Source organism: Periophthalmus magnuspinnatus, chromosome 13 (genome assembly GCF_009829125.3).
Source record: "Periophthalmus magnuspinnatus isolate fPerMag1 chromosome 13, fPerMag1.2.pri, whole genome shotgun sequence".
Classification (NCBI taxonomy): domain Eukaryota; kingdom Metazoa; phylum Chordata; class Actinopteri; order Gobiiformes; family Gobiidae; genus Periophthalmus; species Periophthalmus magnuspinnatus.
The window spans coordinates 10,580,651-10,586,736 of NC_047138.1; positions in this window are offsets into that span (position 1 = coordinate 10,580,651).

Genomic DNA, 6,086 nt, shown 5'->3' on the forward strand with positions numbered 1-6,086 from the left:
AGCCGTGCGGAGTGCCGCCTACACCGAGGCACAGCGACGCGGACGGACGGGCTGCGCTGGTGGCAACACCGGACAGCTGTTTTCTGCGGACCAGTGGCAGTCGAGCTCGGTGTCAAACCGTGAATGAGGTTAATGCTGCTGTGCTGCACCTGGAAGGACGAACGCATGGGAGAGGAGGAAGGTAAGCGGAGCGCAGGGTGTTCACCGCGGCTGGGCGGGAGGTGCAGTGAACAGCATCCTCTCCAATTATGCAGCTATTCACTTCCAACCGTTTATTCTTTAGTCTTCTACAATACACGAGAAACATAACAGCAAGCATAACATCACAGTTTGCGAAGACTGTGGCCATGATATCTCCATAAATGTTGCTCCCAGCGTTTAGTGCAGTGTTCACCCTGTTACCATGCAGTAAACGCGTGTCCTGGGATGACAGCTTATTTGAAAAGCATTTTGTTGTATAGCCTATGACTATAGAAACAAGTTCATTAGCCTACTCTTGTCTACAGCACAATTTTGTTGCAGAAAAGTAATTGCACCTGACACATGGCTTTGGTGTGTGATGTAAACATCACTGGGCTGAAATGTGAATAAGTTCAATTAATGTGGATTAAACTGGGTTCTCTGAGGAGAACTGTGTGCAGGGTTGTAGGCTACAATTAATCACATTTATATCAAGATCTACATAATTTGTATCAAGTTAAATGTGCATAATAGTGTGCCTGCGCCCTTATATGTTGTCATATGATGATAAGATGACCTGGAAGCACTGTGGATTTTAAACCTACTAAAGGAGATTTTTGAATTGGAAATGGGAGTGAGGCATTAGCACAAAAGAGACACTGGCTAGCTAATATATCCAAACATCACATTTTTTCCCACTTATCTGGGGCTGGGTCACGGGGGCAGCAGTCTAAGCAGGAACTCCTAGACTCCCCCACCCCAGACACTTCCTCCAGTTCCTCTGGTGGCAAGGCGTTGCCGGGCCAGCTGAGAGACATAGTCCCTCTAGCATGTCCCTCCTGTTGGAAATGCCAGAACACCTCCCCAGGGAGGCGTCCAGAAGGCATCCGGAACAAATGCACAAGCCACCTCAGCAGGCTACTGTCGATGTGGAGGAGCAGCGGCTCTACCCCAAGCTCCTCCTGTGTGACTGAGCTCCTCACCCATCTTTAAAGGGCCGCCAAGCCTGTGTACATAAAATATTAGAACTAGTACTGCATGAGTCATAGCATAGTACTTACAGCTTTCTGTTGCTACTTTGCATCTCAGCGCAGTGACATCTCATTATCTGAGGCCAAGGCCAATACTCCCTTAGTCAGATGTAATAAAGCCACATCCACCTCCATATGTGATCCACAATATGCACATTGTATACCTTGTGTAAATAGCTGTCAGAGCACTGAGACTGGTGAGTCCATTGACTACAATGCCATATTAGTTCCTTTGAGATAACAAGTATTGATTTTTGGTGAAAGTTACTTTTAAGACTTACCATAGTTGTCAAAAAGGGTGGGCCAGATAGATTCTGTACCAGTGTCATACTGGTATATCTACAGCAATCCATTTACAGACCTACTGTAAAGTATGATAGAAAAAGATATTCCACTGAAGTCAGTGCTCATGTGTTTACCCTGCTTTAGTTCAGTGTGTACCTGACAAAGGCTGCACATTTCCGAGCAGCGATGATTTGCATTTGAGGTGCGATGAGGAAGAACAGCAGCAGTTATAACTACACATTGGCTAAGCACCAGTAGCATGTTTAAAGAGTACTGCATGCCCTTTGACCTGTGTATGGGGTGTTTGTGTGCAGCGGGAGGAAGCCTGCCTGCCTGTGCGGGATGTAAAGAGACCATCTATGATGAGCAGTATCTCCAGGCCCTCAACACAGACTGGCACACTGTCTGCTTCAGGTAAGAACCACTGAGACAAATAAGGATTCAATGAGATTGAATGATTTAACATCACCTACTACACAACTGTTTATCTCCACGGTCACCCCGGACAATCATAGGCTACACATTTGAGATTTGTTTGTCATAAAAAGAATAAGAATAATATTATGCCCAAGGTATAGTTTACAGCTGAAACTTACTATTGGAAAACCTGTCTGCTATTCGTGGTAAATTGTTGATGATGAGAATAGCTGAAACTCAATGTCTATTCAATGTGTATACTTATGTGTACTGTACTAGTTTAAGTACCGATCATAATTTCAATTTTATTATGTCTGTAAATGTTAGTTGCTTCAGTTGCCTGATGTCTAAGCAATGTATGATTTGAATAGAATTTTGAAAGCCCAGTGTCGAATCTTCCGTTGTTAAAGTGAGCTGACTGACAAGTCAGCTAACACTGAAGACTCACCACACAGTGTGTCATTAATGATTTCCCCTGGCCGGATGTTTGAATGAGAAATCTGAGCAGGGATCTGGAGTCGCAGTCGACAATGGTTTGGGTTTGTGGTGTGTGTTTCTATGGGCCTTGTGTGTGCACAATGAAGTTGTTCTCATATAATGTATTGATATGCAGTTTGCTGAGTTTTTATCTCACTTTAACTATCATGGTTAATGGGTGTAATATAGAGTATTTCAAGGTTTTATTTAGACTTCAAAGTGTATTGATGTATTTGGAAAAAAAAAGAAGGTGATTTGCTTAAATATTTTTGTGAGCTGGAAAAAATGTTTCGGGTATGACATCTACATGAGAGCAAACTGGTTCATTGGGTAAACTCCTGGTATGCAGGGGTCAGTATCGATCCATAAGTGAGGAACAGTAACATTATGCATTATGCAAGGTAATGGTTATGATGTGTTTGTCAGAAAGCACAGTGCATAACACACATTGATTACTTTAGGCAGGCGATCTGGTATGTATGCTGTTTCCAGACAGATTTCAGAGTATTCTTCCTAAAATATTTCCTAGATGTGTTCGATTGAAGCCCTCATGTTTTTTGACCCAGTTTCAAATCCACAAGAGGAGTTGGATTGTCATGGAATAGCAGGATTTAAGACAGTTTACTAGTCTGACAAGAGCTATGTGGAAAATTGGCTGGTGACAGAGGGGAACGAGGCTTACATCCAAACAAAACACGAGCTGGAGGAGATGGTGCAGCTGCAAGCGCAATGGTGCATCACTTCGTAGGAGATGTGGAGAATGGAAAAGAGTTCACAATGATTTTTATACTCATCCTGAGGGTCAACCTAAAGTCACAGAGCTCCACTTTGATGATTTAGGGACTTCATGGTATAGCAAAGCTAGAGCCAGTTTCTGTTGAATCAGTATTTTGGCATACAGCATGTCTATATTCCCTCCATCCATCCATTTTCTTCCGCTTATCCGGGGCCGGGTCGCGGGGGCAGCAGTCTAAGCAGGGACTCCCAGACTTCCCTCACCCCGGACACGTCCTCCAGCTCCTCCAGTGGGACCCAAAGGCGTTCCCAGGCCAGCCGAGAGACATAGTCCCTCCAGCGTGTCCTAGGTCTTCCCTGGGGCCTCCTCCCGGTGTGACATGCCCAGAACACCTCCCTAGGGAGTCGTCCAGGAGGCATCCTGAGCAGATGCCCGAGCCACCTCAACTGGTTCCTCTCGATGTGTAGGAGCAGCGGCTCTACTCCGAGCTCCTCCCGTGTGACCAAGCTCCTCACCCTATCCCTAAGGGTGCACCCGGCCACTCTGCGGAGGAAGCCCATTTCAGCCGCTTGTATCCGCGACCTTGTCTTTCCGGTCATTACCCAGAGCTCATGACCATAGGTGAAGGTAGGAACGTAGATTGACCGGTAAATCAAGAGCTTTGCCTTTGGGCTTATCTCCTTCTTTACCACAACGGACCGATACAGCGACCGCATCACTGCAGACGCTGCACCGATCCGCCTGTCAATCTCACGCTCCATCCTTCCCTCACTCATGAACAAGACCCCGAGATACTTGAACTCCTCCACTTGAGGCAGAGACTCACCACCCAGCCGGAGAGAGCAAACCACCTTTTTCCGGTCGAGAACCATGGCCTCGGATTTGGAGGAGCTGATTCTCATCCCAGCCACTTCACACTCGGCTGCAAACCGCCCCAGTGCCTGCTGCAGGTCCTGGCTCGAAGAAGCCATCAGGACAACATCATCTGCAAACAGCAGAGATGAAATCCTGTGGTTCCCAAACCAGACCCCCTCCAGCCCCTGGCTGCGCCTAGAAATTCTGTCCATAAATATAATGAACAGAACCGGTGACAAAGGGCAGCCCTGGCGGAGTCCAACATGCACCGGGAACAGGTCTGACTTCCTGCCGGCAATGCGAACACAGCTCCTGCTCCGGTCATACAGGGACCGGACAGCCCTTAGCAAAGAGCCCCGGACCCCATACTCCCAGAGCACCCCCCAAAGGACACCATGAGGGACACGGTCGAATGCCTTCTCCAGATCCACAAAACATATGTGGACTGGTTGGGCAAACTCCCATGAACCCTCAAGGACCTGATGGAGAGTATAGAGCTGGTCCAGTGTTCCGCGACCAGGACAAAAACCACACTGCTCCTCCTGCATGTCTATATGTTTCTTATATTACATGTACTGACTATTAAAACTTCTGTTATATTGTTTTTAGACTGTGCATATGCCTGGATTAATTTAAAGGGGCTTGTGACTTTTTTTAATTTATAGAAAGTGCATTTTTAGTCAGTTAGTGTTATCATGGGGCAGTGTTTTATGTGTAGCTGCTAAATATTTATTGATTATGCATACTTTACTAGGCACTAGGCCTGTCATGATAATTACTATGTCGACTTATTGATCAATATTCGTTAGATGGAACAATATTTTTTTGTTGGTCAGTATTTATCGTGGGCACTTTCGTGGGTACATTGCTGAGAAATCGTGGTTATTTTCTGGCTCTACTGTAAGATTTGAGCTGTAGATGGATGAATTAATAATTCAATACAACTTATTACAGATGCAAACTAAGTACTAAGTGTTTCGTTCTGCTGTTTTTATAGTTTTTGTGGTATAAATTTGCTCTTGGGTTAATGTGTCAATGGCCCAGTGCCTGGCTGGGGTGGCTCCCGTCATGCCGTGGGTGGCCCCCTCTCTGCCCCTTAGTTGAGCGGCTCTGGCCCTACAGACTTGAACTTTATCTGTAAATGGATGCACATTAGTCCTGGACACATCTGCAGCCTGCCCATCCATGGGAGTGGATCTCTCTTTCACTGTGGTCCCCCTCGATGTTTCTATTTTTCCCCACTGGGTTTTTTGAGTTTTTCCTTGCAGAGAAGGAGGGTCTAAGGACAAGGAATGTTCTGGGACAGTTATCCATTTGCTTGTTTTCTGTTGATTAATTTGCTTTGCTTGTTTGTTTCTCTTTCATTGTTGATTTTCTAACTTTCTTTTGGTTTAATCAATTCTCATGTTCAGCCCTAAGACGCAACTGCTGTTTTGATTTTGGGCTTTACAAAAATAAATTGAAATTATTTTGGCATAAATTTGTTTCAATTTTATCGTTTATTGTCTATGTTCATTTCAGCAATAAATCACACTTCAAAATTTGTGACAGGCCTACTTGGTACTTTTGCAGTGTCTCTTGAAAAAAAACAAAAACAAAACTGAAATGCATCTGAGAAAAATGCATTTGGGATAAACTAGTTTACAAATCCACAATGACTCAGCTGTTTGTCTGCCCTGTAACAGCTCTAGAGAATAACACTACTGGCTCAATAAGAGGATGTGTCTTATATCTATGCTCTGAAAAAATTTGAATTCACTATATTTCTAAACGGTATTCTTGGGATTGTAAGTGTCCCCTTTTCATAAACACCACAACAAGCTAATTGTTATATTACCTTGAGTAATAATAATATTTGGGGACTTAGCATGCATACATAGTCTAGTTAGTAGTTGAACAGCATGTTTTTTTTATGACTTATATAACTGCTCTGTAGTAGGGAAAAGTGTTACAGGAAAATAGAACAAAATAATAAACCAATGTGTCTACTTATAGAGAACTTTATATAATTTCTGGTGTGCTGTAGGAAAAGATTAAAATTGCTATAATATAATATTAATAATAATATAATAATTTGACTGCCTTTAATTGCTTGATATCGCAGA